At 37.1% G+C, this 17,820-nt stretch overlaps 1 long non-coding RNA gene across 5 annotated transcripts in view; it reads left to right on the forward strand.

Moving 5' to 3' along the window:
• The window catches only part of LOC102010804, a 36,794-nt gene that overhangs the window by 2,735 nt on the left and 16,239 nt on the right, over positions 1–17,820 (forward strand). The window contains exon 1 of one of the 5 annotated variants that reach the window (XR_001233428.1): positions 8,917–9,011. The exons of 2 other annotated variants lie outside the window; for them this stretch is intronic. This is a non-coding gene — a long non-coding RNA (uncharacterized LOC102010804). Of the gene's footprint in view, positions 1–8,916; positions 9,012–15,079; positions 16,005–17,820 lie in introns of those variants that run through there. 2 more of the 5 variants (XR_001233429.1, XR_001233425.1) reach the window with 2 other exon arrangements.

Below are 17,820 nucleotides of genomic sequence, written 5' to 3' on the forward strand. Positions count from 1 at the left end.
CGGCGCCGTCTGCGCCGGCGTCTGACGCCCCGCAGCACCCCCGCCGCCCCCACCTCCACCTTTTGTGACCTGCTGGGTCCCGGTGACCTTGCAGATGTTATTAGTAGTCTCTCATCTCATCGGGTCACTTGGCCCTCTCCTTTCGTTTTCTTTTAGAATTTTGATTTTGTAGTTTGCCCCATTGCTTTTACAACCTTCAGGTAACCAGCCTTGCGTGCACAAGCGTTTTGCAGTCCTTGCTTTACTCCATCGACTGAGAGTTGAGTTTCCCTTGCTTCAGTAATTATATGAAGGCTTCGTTATGAAAGACGAGGAGTAGCTATTATAATGTAGACATTTTCACTCCTCCAGGATAAAAAAAAAAATTTTCCAGGAGCTTGATTTGTTTTTCTTTTCCTATTGTAAATTTTTTTTAAAAAATTTTTTGTGTAGGCGAATGTACGAGATCTGTTTGTTTTAAAATGCTACTGGTATTAGTAGTGGAAAAAGATAATGTCCAACTATTTCCCACCTCCTCCTTTATTTCTTTCGTATGAAATACTTGGTTTGTAGTTTTTATAGTTTTCTGCAGGTTTCTCTAAAAGAATATATGCTTAAGTTTAAATCCACTTTACTTGTCTGATCAAGTCTTTGTGTATTATGCAAGCAAAATGCAACCTCTAAAAAAAAGACATTCTTTCGTTTATATGGACTTGTTTTTAGCTATGAAGTAGTAGCTTAGCTGTGACTGGAAATTACCGTTTTTCATAAAATAGTTAATATTTTGAAAAATTGAAAATGTAATGGTCAAGTGTTACCAGCTACTGAAATTGAGATTAAAATACAGTACATGGAACAGTTCTTAGGGACATAGCTTATTAACATTTTCAGATAGCTTTTCCCATAAAATGTAGAGCTGCTCATAAGACCTAAAACAGTATGTTTTGAAAAACAGTAATTAAGAGTTACGATTTTTGGAAACGTGGCATGATACAGTATGTCACAGAGAGGTTTCTCCCTGCACAGAGATAGTAATCTTTGCTGTTTACCCAGGATGGCTGACATTTCTTTTACTTCCTTGCACAATTAGTAAGCATCTACAGTACTGCTTGACCGTGGCAAGTATTTGGGGGTATACAAAGATAAGGACCATCAGTATTTTCTGCCTCTGGGAGGGACAATTATATACAGATTCTCCATTTGCCTTTTGATACATGGTTAAGTTTCACAGACAGTATAAAAATCCTCACAGAGTGCAATTTCATAGGGTGTGGAACTCATTTGGCAAGGTGGAGCTTGAGGAGTTGGTTCTTAGAGCTTCTGGCTTTTGAGCTCTTGGATTTGAAGGATGACTAACTTTTGATAGCAGGGAAAGATGAGTGAAGCCGAGAGAAGAATCTAAATACAGAGTTCACACATTTGGGGATAAACAAGTAATGTAGTTGTTGGGGTGTGGTAAAGTGCTAATACTAGGATAAAGGATGAGAAAGTAAAAGTTTGGGCCATTTAATGCATTGGTTTTAATTCTAGGGTAATGACTTGGTTTTATACAGAGTGAGGATTCCACAGATGATTCCGGAGTTGGGAGTGAAACAATTTAAAAACTTTGTTTTAGGAGAGTTAATCTGGTAGCAGCATATGAGGCAGTTGAGATCCGGGAGCCTGGAGGTGCATAGACAGCTGATAGTGGTCATAGCAAGTTGTGGTATTAATGCTAGTGGAAAAGAGAAAGGTAGTAGACAGAATTTAATGAGCAGGAAAATGAAGAAAGTAAAAACGACCAATTCTGATCAAGGAAGACTACTGGTTGTATTTTGAGTAAGATCCATGAAAGCTTTACCCTCTCCATATGTGTGTTATTTTACAACCTTTCAGAGTTTACAAGCCCTGGGTGAAATTAAAAGAATCTGCTGGCTTGGAAAATTTTCATGTGCACCATGGTTATAAATTTAGGGGAATCCATGGACCACATGAAGTTCCTCTGAGAAGACCATGGTCCAGTCTGTTAGGCCGGGGGACAGCTCTCAGAATTGCTAGAAACTTTAAAATAATAGGACCTTCAGGTTCTTGAATTAACTGGCAAGAACACTGCTATAGAGACACACTGTATATGCATCTAAAGAACAATATTATACTTGTGGCTTACAGTTTGCAGAGAATTTGGAGTACTTGACACTATTTGCTGTTATGTTACAGGACAGAGTAGCCCAAGGGTTTATGTAACTTGCCTTAACTATTAGTTAGCAATTGGGTAAGTTGGAATCAGGGGTTCATAGACAATGGTGGTTTCTTTCTTGTATGAAGATAATGCAACTAACTTACCCAGTTGGATAAAGTTAATTCCTTGAAGTGATCTTATCAGTTAAATACTAGATGATCTTGGGGATTCCTTCTAGTTATTTCTTTTTTGTGACTGATGAATCTTAGATTTTCATTAGAATATGTGTACCTGTCTTGTTTTTTATTTGCATGAGAGCTGGTGAATCTGAGTAATCCACTGGATAGATGGAGAGCAGATAGCAGAACTAGACTAGTCATTTTTATTATTAGTGTCTTTGTGTCTCTATTTGGGATGAGGGGGTGGAAATAATACAAGAACAAGATGCTTTAAGAACTTTTTAGCCTAGTGTAGGACTATAGCACATGCCTATAATCCCAGCACTTAGCATGCTGAGGCAGGAGGATCCCATTGAATTTGAGGTCAGCCTGAGCTAGATAGTAAGTTCAAGGCCAGCCTAAACTATAGGAAGACCTTGTCTCCAAAAAACAAACAGGCAAAAGAATCTTAATCTTTCTGTTTCTGTATACCTTGCTTGAGAATACTGTCTCCTTCAGGAGACCTTCACTGATTAATAATCAAAACTTGGCAAAGTAAATAAAATGGGAGTTCTTACTCAGTGAAATTTAAAATGGCTTAAGTAACTAACGTGCTAATGTGGTTACAGCATACTTTGAGTAGCAGTTGACGTCTCTGCACCTATAAGAGAGTCTCTGTAGTAGAGAAACAACATGTTATCACTTGGTTTTTCTTACAGTTGTAGAAACATTGATAACACAGTCATTAGAAAGACTAGCATCTTTTTTATTCTTATAAAAGTATGCTGTATTTATAATGAACAGTGGAAAATCTAATAAATTGCTCTTTATAAGTGGTGTCCAAAGAACTAGTTACTAATATGTAATGGAGGAAGAAATGTCGGACGGAAGCCCAAATGAATTTTACTTTTTCTGCTGACATTAAGAAGCATATCTTACAACAAGTTCTAGTGTAACATTCCTCATTTTTAAGTAGTAGTAATAGATCCTTTATCATTTGTTTCTCATGACAGCCGAGCATTAGGTGGGTCTGGAGGTAATTATCACTTTTTGATGAGAATCCTGAGGCTCAAAAGACATTTTAAAAAACTGAATTTCCAGAGCATATGACTGGGGGATGGCTAGAATTAGAACTAAAACCTGTATTTGTGTACCTTGGTCAATATTCTTTTCACACGAAACTTCTGATTCTTTGCCTACAGTGGGACTTTAGTTGTAAGCTGTATGTGAAGATTCTGTGTACTTGTTTGAAGTGTGTCGCCTTTTGTATTGTGTAGATTTGAGCTTGTCTGTTTCCTTCTTTGTGTTAAGATGTTGACTTCATTCCAATGGCTATTGGTAGGTAATTTTGAAATTTGTATTTTGTCACAGAACAGTTAATGCTTTTGTCAAGGAGAAAACAAGTTGATTTCTTGTCTGTAACAATACATTGGTGAAATGTAGGTATTAATTTCTTTTCAAAAAATTTTTAATTTTAATTCTGTATTTACAAAGTACAGTTTGATTCTCATTTGTAAAACGCTTGTCCTTGTGTTTTTGGAGCATACACATTAGAAGCATTTCCTAAGTGTTTATCAAGTTATTTACCATTACAGAGTCTGTGCGTGTACTTTACAAAGTACATACAGTGATTTTTACTATCACACACCAAACTTCACCATTAAAAAGATACACTGTTAAAAAACAGCAAGTATATGCTTAAAGTTCATGTGTAAACAATTTTTGTGAGTGTATTATGTAAAACCATATGTCAGACAGTTGCTAGATTATAGTGAAGACTAACATTTGTTGATTTAGCCTTGACATTTCTTAAATTTAGCATTCATTCATAACATATAGTGGTGTGCTTACTGTATGCCACACACTGTGCTAGGTGCTGGGATACAATTTTGGGACAACGAACACGAAACCTGTGCTCTTAAACATGAATTTAGAAAAGCTTCAGACATCAAGAACGTGGGCTTTCTCTTCTGAGGTTGTGGGAATTTGGGAGTATATTTATAAAATACCCGTTCTCTGGTGTTTGAACAGATAATACAGAAATAGGAGGAACTCGATCAACATTCAATTATCTATTCCCTGTGTAACAAACAACCCTAAAGTAAATAAGTTAAAACAACCATTTTGTTCAGTTAGTCTCGCTGTCTGGAGTGGAGCTCAGTCAGTCAGTTCTGGTTTTGCTGGCGAGCACTGCAAAGACGGCACGTATGCCGCTGGTTCAGCTGGGGACTGGACACACACACTCTGAGTCCCAGAGTCCTTGCCTTGCGCTGGGGCCTTTGCAGCAGGGTTGACAGCTTTACTGAGTAGCTTAGTGCTCACAAGAGTGCAAAAGCAGGAGCAACCCGACTTTTGTAAGGCCAAGGCTTGGGACTCACACAGTACCACTTCTGCCTCCTTCAGTTGGTTAAGGCAAATTAGAGGTTATTTTTATAAGTTCATGAATCCGTTTGGGGCCAGCACTGTAACAGGTTACCACAGTTTAATTAATTAATTAATCTTGGTACCAGCGTTTGAATCTGGGGCCTTCACACTGAGCTATATTCCCAGCCACAGGTGTTTAAGATTTTGAGACAGTCTTGCTAAATTTCCCAGGTTGAGCTTGAACTTGGTATCCTTTTGCCTCAGCTTCCCAGAATGCTGGGATTACAGGTTTGTGCCACCATACTTGGCTAATTTCACAAATTATATTTAAGTACAGTATCTGCTGTATTACTCAGAACTAGGTCTCCTGGAAAACTGCTTTGGAAGCTGAGGGTTAGGCTGCTTACTGCTTTCTGCAGATGTAGACTGAATCTCTGCCTGCTGGAGGGAAGGGACGGGGAAGCTGAGTCTGAGATGCAAATGACAGCACATCTGGCTTACTGCACGGATGGAAATAGCTTGAGCTACCTGCTTAGAAGAGGGATTAGAGATGTAGCTCAGAGGTAGAGTGCCTGCCTAGTATGCCTGAGACCCTTAAGTTTGATCCCCCGCAGAGAGCTGGAAGTTGTGGGGCAGTGTGAGTGGGGAAGAGAAAATATGCAGAGGGAATTTTGGACCTCTGTGGTTTGCCCTAATATGCCACCATAGTGGGGCAAGATTGATTCTGCTTGTGAGCAGTAGGGTCCAAAAAAATTACAGGACCCAAAATCCCAGGCTGCTTAGAAAGCAGTAATGTACTCAGTTTGGTGAACTGGATTGGACAGTGCCATAAGCAAAGTGGGCTATAGGCTGCAGGCAGACAGATACCATACCCCCAGCATGAGACCTTTGAGCCCAGACCTACTTGACCAGTCACTCTGACATTGACCATCCGTGACCAGCCTGTGCCTCACACTTGTACTGTCTGCAGTGTCTTGAAAAAGTTGGGATAAGTCGTGGTTGGGGGAGGCACCCCTAGAGTAGAGAGAATACTCTTTCCTTCTGGAATCTGGAATGGAATTCCTTGCAGAGATGCAAGAAATAAGGTAGTGTTCTTCCCTTCATGAAGCAGGTAGATGCCTTGCATACTAGCTGGGTTGTTCTCACTTGCCACTGTCTTTTTCTCGCTGTCATTTTGTATTAGTCTCAGTTTTTTGTTTTTTTTTTTTTAATTCAAGTTAACAACTACGTAGTGGCATAGTTGACTCTGAAATGAAAATGAGTTTAGTTTTGATTATATTATAGCTTCTGAGTGGAATAATGAATTATTTCTTTTAAAAAATGATACTTTTTAAAAGGGCCCCTGTAGTCTACTGCAAATTTCTGAAAACATTACCTTCACTGTTGTGGGGAGGAGTTTGTTGATAGAATGTACTGAGACACATGCTTTATAGAACTAGGGAGGAGGATGGGTGGAATTATATTGTGGTGTTTCTTGAAGATCCTCTTCCTTGCTCTAACTTACTTAAGTAGTTAAAAAATAAGATAGCGTTACTTACCTGGGGAAACCCAGTTCTTTTGATAGTAATTCAGTATACCCATAATTATGACTAACTAGGAAGGGGGAAGCAAGCTGTTGAGTCCTGACTTGAAGTGCAATACCATAGCTATACATTAGTTTCAACTTGCCAAGATGTACTATTCCTGTTTGTTGAGTTAGAGTGAAGCACACAACTAGCTAATTGAGCGTGCTCTGTATAAATTAAGAGATTCTTTACCTTACAAGTAGACAAAGTGGGGTGCTCTCCCCTTAAGGTTTTCAAGAATACAGGTGCTCTTGTCTTACGGGTTAAGAGCCGTTTAAAGTCAGGCAGACCTGATCTCTCAATACTGCTTAATAGCATTATTGGCCTAAGCGGCTGCTTTTGTAAACTGTAAAGAGTATTTTTATTACTGGATTTTTGTAAGGATTAACTGAAATCCTTATAAAACAGAATGCATGGTGGTTGCAACATAAGAAACTCTTAAATTGTTTTTATGCTCTTAATTCCTGATTATCAAACTGGTAGTCACTGCATTGTGAGCCACTCATTTTTCAAGGATAGGATAGCTTAATTCTGGGTTGATCATATCAGTCTCACTTCTTAATTTAAAAAATCAGTTATTAAAAGATTAAGGATGAGTCTGGGAAAGATACTGACTTAAGACAGCTGGCAGTTGTATCAGTGGGTGATGGTTTGGCCATGCAGCCTAGGAATGAGAAATTAACATTACCATCAAAGATGAAATGTGGTGTAGACCAGTGTTTTTCAAAATGCAGTTCTTGTTTCATAGTAATACAGGTACTTTTTAGACATGTAGATTCTTTAATGTCTTTTAAGGTGTGTGGTATGGTCCTTGAGAGGGGTGCTGAGGAGTCTTCATTTTAGCAAATAGCGCAGGTGGTGTTACACAGATTAATTTGATACTGTTGATGGAAACCAGATCTGTAATTTGGGATAACGGTGAGCTCTGTCAGAGACTTTTTCTAAAGTATTCCTTGTGCACACGAGTAATGTACATATAGAGAGCTCAGTATCTGAACTTTCCAAATGTTCAAAAGGCTTAAGATAATTGCTGAGGACTTGTTGCAGAACAAACTATGGAAACATGATAGAGGGAAATTAATGGTGACAAGTAGACCACAGATATGACTCTGGCTTCCTTGTCCAAGACTTTCTGTCCGTTCTACAAAAGAAGAAATTCTTTTGATTGGTGACATTTCTTTTTTGAAAAGTGAGAGAGTTAAATTAGACACTCTGATTATTTATCAGGTAGTCTGCTTTTCATTTAGCTTCTCAAAAATAAAGCTTTTGATTGAAGTGTGTCAAAATTGAATTGTGGGCTTTTGGGTAAAGGGTTGGCTGTGGGCTTATCTTTTGGGAAAACTCATTCCCAAGCATAAGGGCATTGACGCTGGAAAAAAGTCATGAGAAAAAATTCAAATTTTCAATGAAAATGAAAAGACTCCAAGCTAATCTCTAACTCCTGCTGGTAATGATAGCTTGTGTCTGTGGCACTTAAACCCTCCTCAGTCCTGCGACCACCAGGACCGCAAAATCTGATAGTATCTGGCCGTGGAGGCAGTTCGTGGAAAAATCTGCAAGTACAGTATGTTGCTGTAAATAACAGCTACTGGATTAGCAATTACATTTGTGATTTCTGTTTTCTTTTTTAAGCCAAACCTATGTTTCTGATTTGAGTGGAAAGGATTAGTTGGCATTTGTTGGAGGACTGTATTTTTGTGTTTCTGTTTACTGTGTTTGCAGGCCCATTCTTGGGGAGCAGGGGGACAGCAGACCATTTCTTTTTGTTTTATGACCTATGGATTCTATAAGAATTGTTTATATGTGACTATCTAGAATGGAAAGGATACATTATATTTGGAATTTCATTTTTTTCTAGATTAAAGTTTTTGGTAATTATAACTTGTTTTAAAAATTCCTTGCTAATTTTTTTGTAGAGTGTTGGCTAACGAAAGCTTAGGCCTTAAATAAGATAAAGCTAGATGTGAGTTCAAGCACAGGCTTGTTGGTTGAGATATGCTGTTCTAGTTAACCTACCGCTCAGGTTTACTGTATATAAACTTGGCATTCATATGTAAATTGAGAATAATACTTAATTCATTTATTAAAACCTGATAGTATTCAGTAAAAAGTCCCTAAGATAGATCTGTAATTCTTCATTACTCACTGATAATGGATGTTTTACAGTTCTCTTTAATTTCAAAAAGACACTCCATATTTTGTGTTAGTATCTGTGTTTTGTTTGGCAAATATTTAAGTGTATATAAGCAGGGACACTAAATAGCTACATATCGGGCAAGTTTTTATTACTAAATGAGTTATAAAGGACTTTGAGTTTTTAAAACTTTTTACATTTTGAATTTGTGGATAAGGGCTTGTAAACCTTGTATATATACTGTATTTTACACTTTAGAAGAATTACATTACTCGAGGAGAAGAGTTTCAGCTGTTTAATTGGTTATTTCATTTTAAGAAATGTCTGTGTATTTTGGATCTTAATATTTTCCTCTTAAAAATCCTAATATTTTCCCCTAAAAATGATGATTTAATGAAAAGTTATGTTTGCAGCATGCTTTCACATTCTTAGAGTATTTGTGAATAGTAAATTAACATTATCTATCACATAAATAGATATAAAATATCTAGAAATTATATAATAAAAAATCGCAATGCTATATTCCTCTCAAATACTTAAATGTAATTTTGATCCAGTCCTTACTGCAGGTGTGTGTTGACGTTGCTGGGGATCACTTTGTAGCATGGCTGTATGACTGAAAGGCTGTACTCTACTGTCTTCTCTATTGCTGTGTAAGTCTAGTAGAAAAATACTAGTGTTACTATACTTCAGAGGAATTGAAGTTTGGTTCTAGTGGTGGTGATGAGGGGAAGGGTTAGGGAAATGAATGCTTACTGTGTATCATCTACGTTCTGATTCTAGAAACAGTTCCAGTTTCCTGGAGTTAATATGAATCATTCTCCCCCTACTGCTCTTGACAAAACTACATTAGTTTGGTGTTGGTATCCTCATTTTTCAGACAAAGAGAAGAGACTCGGATTAAATATACACAAATGGTAGAGTTGAAGTTTGGATTTAGGTCCATCTGACTTAAAAACTGTTCTCTGGGTTACATTATCCCAATACATTCTTCTTAAATTAGAAATTGTCATTTAGGAATTAAAGAGTTAGGAAATCTCTGTGCTTACTGAAATGCTGGTAAATTACAATTCTTAATGTATTTAGAAGCAATCTGGAAATTTGGGGGATGACTAACTTTGGGTCAGGATAGTCTGGCTAGTGACCAGCGCAGTATGGAAGAGTCCTAGTCTTGTCGGCAGGCCGGGATGTGGCCCGACATCGGGGAGCGTTGTGTTCCTGATCAGTCCCCTCTCCGCTTCACCTGCGCGTGTTCTTGACAGCTTCCTGCTGCTTCCTGAGCTATGGCAGATACAATCAGCCCTCTGTGGGTTCCTCCTTCAGGGATTCAAGAAAGCTCAGATTTATATAAGGGAAGTGGCATCGGAATATGAGTAATCCCTTACGCAGGCCTAACTGAATATTACCCAGCTCTTTCTGTATGTTAAGTTGGTTGGGAGAATTTGGAACTTAAGTTTGAATGTTCTTAGCGTTACATGAGTAATATTTTCTTAAGTAACATTATGTGGCACAGGAGTAGGAAGCCTGTTTTCTCTTGATGTTCACCAAGGCAAGGGGAAAAAATTACCAAATACATAATCTTTTTTGCTTCGAAATTTTTATTATTTTCCCATTATAAATATAATATTGTAACACATTGAGAAATAGACTAGAAAGAAACTACCTCATCCTCAGTACTGATACCTTTTAGGCATAGTCCTTTGTTGATATAACTGCAGTTTAGCATCAGTTTTTTTAAGATAGAAAAAGAATTGTCTCCTTAAATTAAGCACAGGAGAAATGAAGTTTGTCAGTGTTCAAAATATATTTAAGTTACTTTGTATGTAGTTCTGTATTATTGAATATATAATCAGTATAATTGAAATGCTGAGCGAGGGAGTAGAGCAAGGAAAACAATCAGTAATTTTGTTGAAGTCTTGTGCTTTTATTTTATTTTTAATAAAAGAATGATGGCTGTTTAGGTTAAAGGTTGAAAACGTTAAGGCTAAATTCGATAGGTGCATTACTTCCCTTTCTCACTAATAAAAACAAAGCACAATTTTTAACTTTCTTGCAATGGAGTTAAAATATTTCATTTTGAGGAAGTTGGTATGATGTATTTCATTGTGTAGTTTAAAAGGTTCGTTTTTGATGGAGCAACACCACCATCTTGTGGTCTTCTAGAATATTGTTGCCAAAGTTACGTTTCCACAACAGTGAGCATAAATTAAATTGTTCTCTGAATGTTAGCCAAGGATTCCATCAAGTTAGTAATTGTCAGTTTTTACCATATATGGGGGTTGGGAGTAGAAAATAAAATGATATCTAGAAAATAAAATGTATCTAGGATTGCAGCTTTGTAAAAATATGAATGTTTGAGACAAACAATGGTATAAAAATGAAAACAGTTTTACAGTTGGTTGCAGTTACAGATCACTTATTTTTGGATGAAATATGCAGTATATTGAAGGAACGGATTCTAAGTTTTAACAAAAGTAATGTTTTGTGCTCTCTTTCTCATTTAATGAGAAAACTAAGATCTAGGGAAATTTAGATGCCCTGTCTTACTCAACCACTTAATGGGATATTTGTTTTGTCTAAAACTTTACTAAACTGTTGACTCTTGAATGAGTATTTTGTACATGAATTTTTACAATTTTCTTTCATTTTGATGATAATTTTAAAGGAAAAATATGAGATGTATTGTGCTAAATTTTTAAAAACATCTAAAATAAATCAGACCATTTGGTTTTAGTGTCTTTGTTTACTTAGTTGTTTCTGAGATCTGGTTGACTTAAGTATGTACTGAATACTTCCCATGTGCCGGGCTTTGAGAGAGACAAGGTGGATGCAATGGAGAGCATTTGTGCTGGCCCTCTTAGATTTTAATCTAGTATTCAGAAAGAAAAATAAAGCTCTTTTGAGGACACCAAAGTCTGAAATTGAGTCTAGATAAAAATGGCTGTAATTATTTCCTTTGAGTCAGACACCATAGAAGTGCTTAAGGTACTTTTTCAAAGTTTCAGCAATTTATTTTGGAAATTTGTTTTGATTTTGTAGGAATAATATATATGCACAAAAGTACCTCTGAAATCTGTCTGTGGAGTAGTAGTTTCCCTATAAGGTAACAGAACCTCTTAAAGGTTCTGTAGGTTTGGGTGACTAGATATTAGTAACATTGTAACGTTATTTTAGTATATGGGAAAAACTGTAACATTGTTTCTGTCAGAGAAATTTTAATGTTGTTTCCATGGAAAATTGATGCTATGTTTTTAGCAGTCTTTTCTCAAATCTTTGAAGGCCCATTGATGTATCATTTGGGAAGTAGCATGGTACTTTTGAAGAGTATCCAAGTTTAATGAACTTTTTTTATACACTTGTACCTGTTTATGTAATAGGTCAAATGAGCATTTTTATTGGGCTTTTTTGTACTGAGCATTTGTTTTGCACTGTGGAGATGAAATCGCCTCGGTGAGGTGGCCTTTGACTTGGAGCTGAGAATTAGCAGGGCTAAGATGGAGGAGGGTGGTAGGTGGCTTTATAATCTTACCTATGTAGAATATAAAATAATACTTTAATTACAGTTTTTCTTTCTGTGTTATGGAGCTTTTGTAAAAACTACACCCTAGTGATTTGATAGGGCTAATGATGTATTAATTGTGCATCTTCATTTATTGCACATTTAATAAGGGCTAACCACCTGGCTAGGGGCTGAGTACAGTGTAATATTAGAGATAGAGAAACAAACATGGTTGTTTTGCTGTGAAGACACATAAAACTAGCTCAGAATAGCAGAGCTAACTTCAGGGGGTCATTAAATGAAGTAGGCAAGAGCTGGGTAACTTGTCGGAAGTCAGCCCTGCCCAAATCCGCGGTGAGAGCCACTTGGTATGCCGCCACGACATCACTTAGGGTGATTGTGAGGTGCAGTCAGGTTTGGAGGAAGCTGGCAGTGGGTTAGAAACATGTAGGAATAGTGAGCTTTGGGTAAAAGAATTTTGTGGAGAATATATCTTGTTTTCTCTAGCTGAATTTTAATGAACGGGGGTGAGGGAGAGTGTATAAATAATGCATTAAGTAACACGGAGTTTGATCAAGTAGTAGAGAAAGGCTGGAAACTTCTGGAGACTGCTCTAAACAGCTCTAAGTGTTATTGCTTCTACACACAAACTGTTAACATGGGGAGGAAGAGCATTCGCATGTTTCTGGGGGGATTGGTGCCTCACAGCTGAGCCCAGGTTTCCCCCATCTGCCCCACATTTAACCTTAGCCACTTCTCCATTAGAACAGAGAATTTCATTTATTTTTGCGTCTTCCTGCCCTGGAGTGCCTCCCGTTACACTGCGGAGGTGGAACTGTTAGGTAAAACCTCCACAGCCTCCTTTCAAAACAGTTTGAGAAAGGGCCAGATTTCTCTCATCACAACCGTCTTGTTGTAATCTCAGAATACGCGCTGAGTCATCTAAATCTGTGTTTTTGTCTCAGTCTTTAATCTTGCATAAGTAATCATCCCTTTATCAATGACCTTCATTTCTTTCTGCTTGTAACATGTTCAGATCTCTTCCATGTTCAGAACCAGTCCTCTAAACACCTTTTTATAAAGTTAAAGTTTTCCTTTGTAGTCAGAATATCTAAAAAGTTTCTGCCTTTTCATTTACTTCCTAAACTGTTGTCTTTTTGTCCTTCCACTTCATTAAATTTTTTCTTGTTAAGGGCCTGGTAACTCCCACATTACACAGTAAACAGTTTTCTTTTTGTTCCCTGTACAAGGTATGATTCAAGAACACAGTGACAGTTTAAATTTTTTAAAATTATGGCAGTAAAATACACATTGCCATTAATCCCTCTCAAAATATTCTGCCTTACTTGGGACACACTTATCCCATTGTTTTTGCCACCTTCTGAAGCTTAGACATTCTTCTTTTGTGAGTGTCCTGGTTGCCTTGATGATCTGAAACGTTCAAAACATTTACCTTCATGGTCGTTTTGACTTCGGGAACAACCAGAAGTTGCATTGTGCCAGATCCAGTGTGTAAGATGGGTAAAGATGCACAGTAATGTTTTTGTAAGCCTGCTTTTGTGTTGGCATGTAGCACTATTCACTGTACATCTGATCAGATCTTATAAAGATACTGAGGACTTCCAGAACTGCTTCAGAAAGTGGCAAGAACAATAAGATAAGTGTGTTTGAAGTGAAGAGAAATATTTTAAGGGGAATTAATGCTAATGTTTCTTTTACTGTAATGACTTTTAAAAATTTAATTAAACATTAACCCAATAATTCAGTCACACTAGTATAGCTTCCTTAGTTCATGGTATAAATTTCTGCCTTGATGGTTTCATTTCTCACATTTCTTTCTTCTGAGCACAACTACCTGTATATCCCCTTGTACCAGTCTTCTCACTTTTAAGCCCAAAGTGTTTTGAAAGCACTTCATTCATGTATGCAGGTCCTGGATAGGAATTCTCCCAGACTGTCTCGACTGTAGCTATTTCTCCTAGAATCCTTTTCTGACAACTCTTTACTTCATACTGCCAAATCTTCAGATGTTTCTGTAAACTTTTTGGACACCCCCTTGTCATTGAGCTTAAAGTTGATGAATTACCGTACTTGTCTGTTTCCACTACAAAATTATAAATTCACTGAAATAGCATATCTTACTGACATGTTTGTATTCATAATGTTGAACATATCTCCTGAGGAGTTTCATTCAGAAAAATTATTAGAAGAAATGCCTAATATAGTTTGTTTATTGATCGGGTGTTTGTTGTTTTTTGCTGCATAGTAAATTGTGTATCTTTTACTGGACATATTAAATGAGAGGCTTAGGTCAGTGTTTATTGAGTGACTGAAGATGGAGATATCAGAGGGAAAAATGGGTATGAGGTGGCCAGTATCTGGCCAGGGGAAAAGGGTAATTTCAGTAGAGGGTTAGGGAAGCAACCAAATTGCAAGGGTCAAGAAGGTAAGCAAAAAAGTTGGCTATTTTTTAAGAATTCGTTTAGTCAACAGGCTCAGACTGACATCTTCTGATTTGGGAAAATCTGATCTGTGTTGGAATCTCCCCTCTTCTTTAAAGATTCAGTTTGGTTATGTGGGACTTAGCATGAGTGACTCCATTTTGGTTTGGTCCGGTCGGTTGAGGCCTAGTATAGGAAAGAGTGCAGTCCAGTTTATTTAACAAAGCATTTGATAGAGGTTAAACTTTCTATCCAAAGCCTTAATGATTATATTTATTTATTTTATGCCAGGCATTTTTTAAAATCCTTTGTTAATATTAATTCACTTAATTTTTTAGCTCTATAGGGTAGTTACTACAGAATGGGTATCCCTCTTCCAAAATACTAAATATCAACTATTTTTGGATTTTGAAGTTTTAAAATTTTGAAATATATGCATATACATAAGGCATCTTGGGGAATGGGCTCAGGTCTAAATTCAGAATTCACTTAGGTTTCATATCCACCTTATCCATATACTCTGAGGTTATTTTGTATACAGTGATATTTCTAGTGTGCCTGCAGACTGCAATCTGTTACCTGAGGTCAGTTTGGAATTTTCCATTTGAGTCCACAAGTCTTGAGTTTCAGAGTTTGGAACATTTTGGGTTTTTTTTGTTTTGTTCTTTTTGTTTTGTTTTGTTTTGAGACAGGGTCTTAGTATGCAGTTCAGGCTAGCTTTGTGGCCTGAATTTTATTTTGTGGCCCATGCTGGTCTCAGACTCCCAAGAATCCTCCTACCTCAGCCTCCCAAGTGCTGGGATTATAGGCATGCGCCACCACACCAGGCATTTGGAACATTTTGCATACTGAATTTTTGGAATGGGATGTTCAACCTGTATTTTAATTCCCATAGGTATAAGAACAGAGGCTCTGTAGGTAAAGGAGCTTGCCAGAATTCAAATATAATTCAGTGGCTCCAGTTTTCGACCCGGCAAAACTGGCAGTCCAGCTGAGGAATCTTCTCATAATCGCTATTCTTCTGCTAGCTTTTAAGAAAGTTGTGAAGTAGTAATTCAAATCCATATTCAAACTAGACTCTGGCAAATGATAATTTTCCTCCCCCCAACCCTACTAAATATAATTGGACCAATCAGACTTCGAAAGTAATTGTTGAGTGACTTAGATTTCTTATAGCTTCCAGCATTATTAGTTGTTTAGAACTCTGTGGTAGTAAATGCTTTTTGTTTGTTTTTATTTGCTAATCTCTGATTTGAAAAAGAGCAAAACCAACACTTCTGTCAGCTCAGAATATAAATATCTTTGATACTTGATCTTCTGGACCGGCCTGTACTTTGGTGTGCCATGGTTACTGCCAGCCTAGCTTCTAGTCTTGTGTTAAGTCTGTGAATTATTTATTATTTTTTTTGGCAGGACGCTTTCATTGTGCATAGAAAAAAAGACCCTGCAAATTTTCCTGGCTTACAGTTTATATTATGCACATTTTGTTTGAAAGAGTGGTGATTGTAACTATTTGTCATTAATTGAGGGAAGCACCCTTATAAGCAAGCTATAGTGTCCTGATTATGATTTGGTTTTTTACTTTTTTTTTTGGTTTTTTTTTTTTGCCGTACAGGAGATTAAATCTAGTGCTTTCATACTAAGCTAGATCCTCGCCCCATTCCTTCTTCTAAAATTTTGAGACAGGATCTCACTAAGTTGCCCAGGTAAGACTCTACCATCTATCCTCCTGCCTCAGCCTCCTTAAGTGCCAGGATTAGACAGGTGCAAGTGATTATGTTTTGTACTCTGGGGAGCCTTGCTATGATGCAAGACAAAGCAGGGTGGAATTTAAAGAAACCAAGAATCAAGAATCAGGTTCATTAAAATTAATAGAATGAGAAGAAAATTGAGTTAAACAGTTTGACCAGCTTTCAGACTTGAATATCTGTAAATAGGATGAATTTCATGTGAGGAGCAAGTGAGGTGAATTGCAAGAATAGAATTGGCAGTAGCTACAAGAGTCTGTGCTATAATTTCAGGAAGCACATGCATAGGGTTAAATTCAGCAGCTTCCACAGCAGGGGACATACTATAACATTGCAAATGCTGAACTGAGGAGAATGAAGTTCGTACTCATTTTGTAGCTGATAGTTTGGGTAAATTGGTCATGGAGTAATTTTGAGAGCAGGGCATTTGAACAGTTGAGAAATGGTTAACATTGGCACTAAAAAGGAAATCTAGAGAGGGATCAGGATTGCCCAGAAAATTAAAATTGAGATGTGTGTGGTACATTTTAATGTAAGAATAGTCTTCCTTACATCATTGTACATATAAATTAGAAATTTTGAAGAACAGACGTCGAGAAAAGAGATCCAGATGTATGTTCCTGAGAAGAATAGATGAAAATGAGGTGAAAACAGAACCAGAAGGCTTGGGAAACATTAATATACTCACTTCTCTGGTTGAAAATCAGATATTCGGTAGAGAATAGCAACAGTTGGGTATTAATACTGACTTTAAAATCCTTTAAAAATACATAAGAAATCCCATAAGAAATAATACTTTCTATGATCCTCTCCTTAAAATACATGTATAGTTCTGAAAATACAGCAAGATATATGGAAGGATGAGGGTATTAGTTCTTGTAATTGAATGGGCATTTTTTAGGTAGAAATAAACACTCATACTATAGTCAGAAATTACAGGGTGTACCTGGGTCCCCATCTTTATTTGTCCTTTATCTGAGTTCCTGTGAGTACTCTTGGAGTCACTGGAATGGTACACATTAGAAATATTATTCTTTTTATCCAGTGATGTTGTAAATTACTAGAACAGTAACTTTCCTATGTTTGGGGTTTAACTGCATTAATCAGTGATACTTATAGGGAGAGGTCAGTGTTGGAATAGAAAACTTTTATTTTAAAAAAATCCATCTCAGTTTGTTCTTTGTTTGGTAGATACTACAAGTACTCTTCAAGTCACTGGAATGGTACAGCTTAGAAGTGTTAATCTTTTTCACCCAGTAGCGCATTTATATATTATCAAGGGAGGGACACATTTTTGTGTTTTGGGCTTAAGTGAATTAATCAGTATTATGTATAGAAAGAGGTCATTATGGACAAGAAAACTTAATAAGAAATCAGCTAGCTTGTATTTCAACCAATTAAAAGTATACATTGAGGACATAGCACAGTTTATAATGTTTCCCAAGCCTTCTGATTATTGGAAGATAGGTTGAGAGCAGCTCATGGGAATAAAAGCCCTATGAAAGAGAATAGAAATGAAAAGTGAAATTGGAATCAGTTGTACTAATTTCATTTTCCTGATAGAATGTATGTGAAAGTTTGATACTGAAGTGCTGTGCTATGGGAAGTAGTGATAGTATTACCCCCACCCCAACGCCATGACTGGAGATGGGAGAATTGGAGGGACTGGAGTCCCTGAGGTACATGGACAGATTCTAAGGAAAGAGTGCAGTGGTAGAGAATGCTGTTCAGAGGTTGTAGGTGGGATGGAGTCCATCATGTCAGGATGAGGTCA

This window comes from Chinchilla lanigera, unplaced genomic scaffold, assembly GCF_000276665.1.
Source record: "Chinchilla lanigera isolate Chin_1 unplaced genomic scaffold, ChiLan1.0 scaffold00016, whole genome shotgun sequence".
In the NCBI taxonomy this organism is placed as follows: Eukaryota; Metazoa; Chordata; class Mammalia; order Rodentia; family Chinchillidae; genus Chinchilla; species Chinchilla lanigera.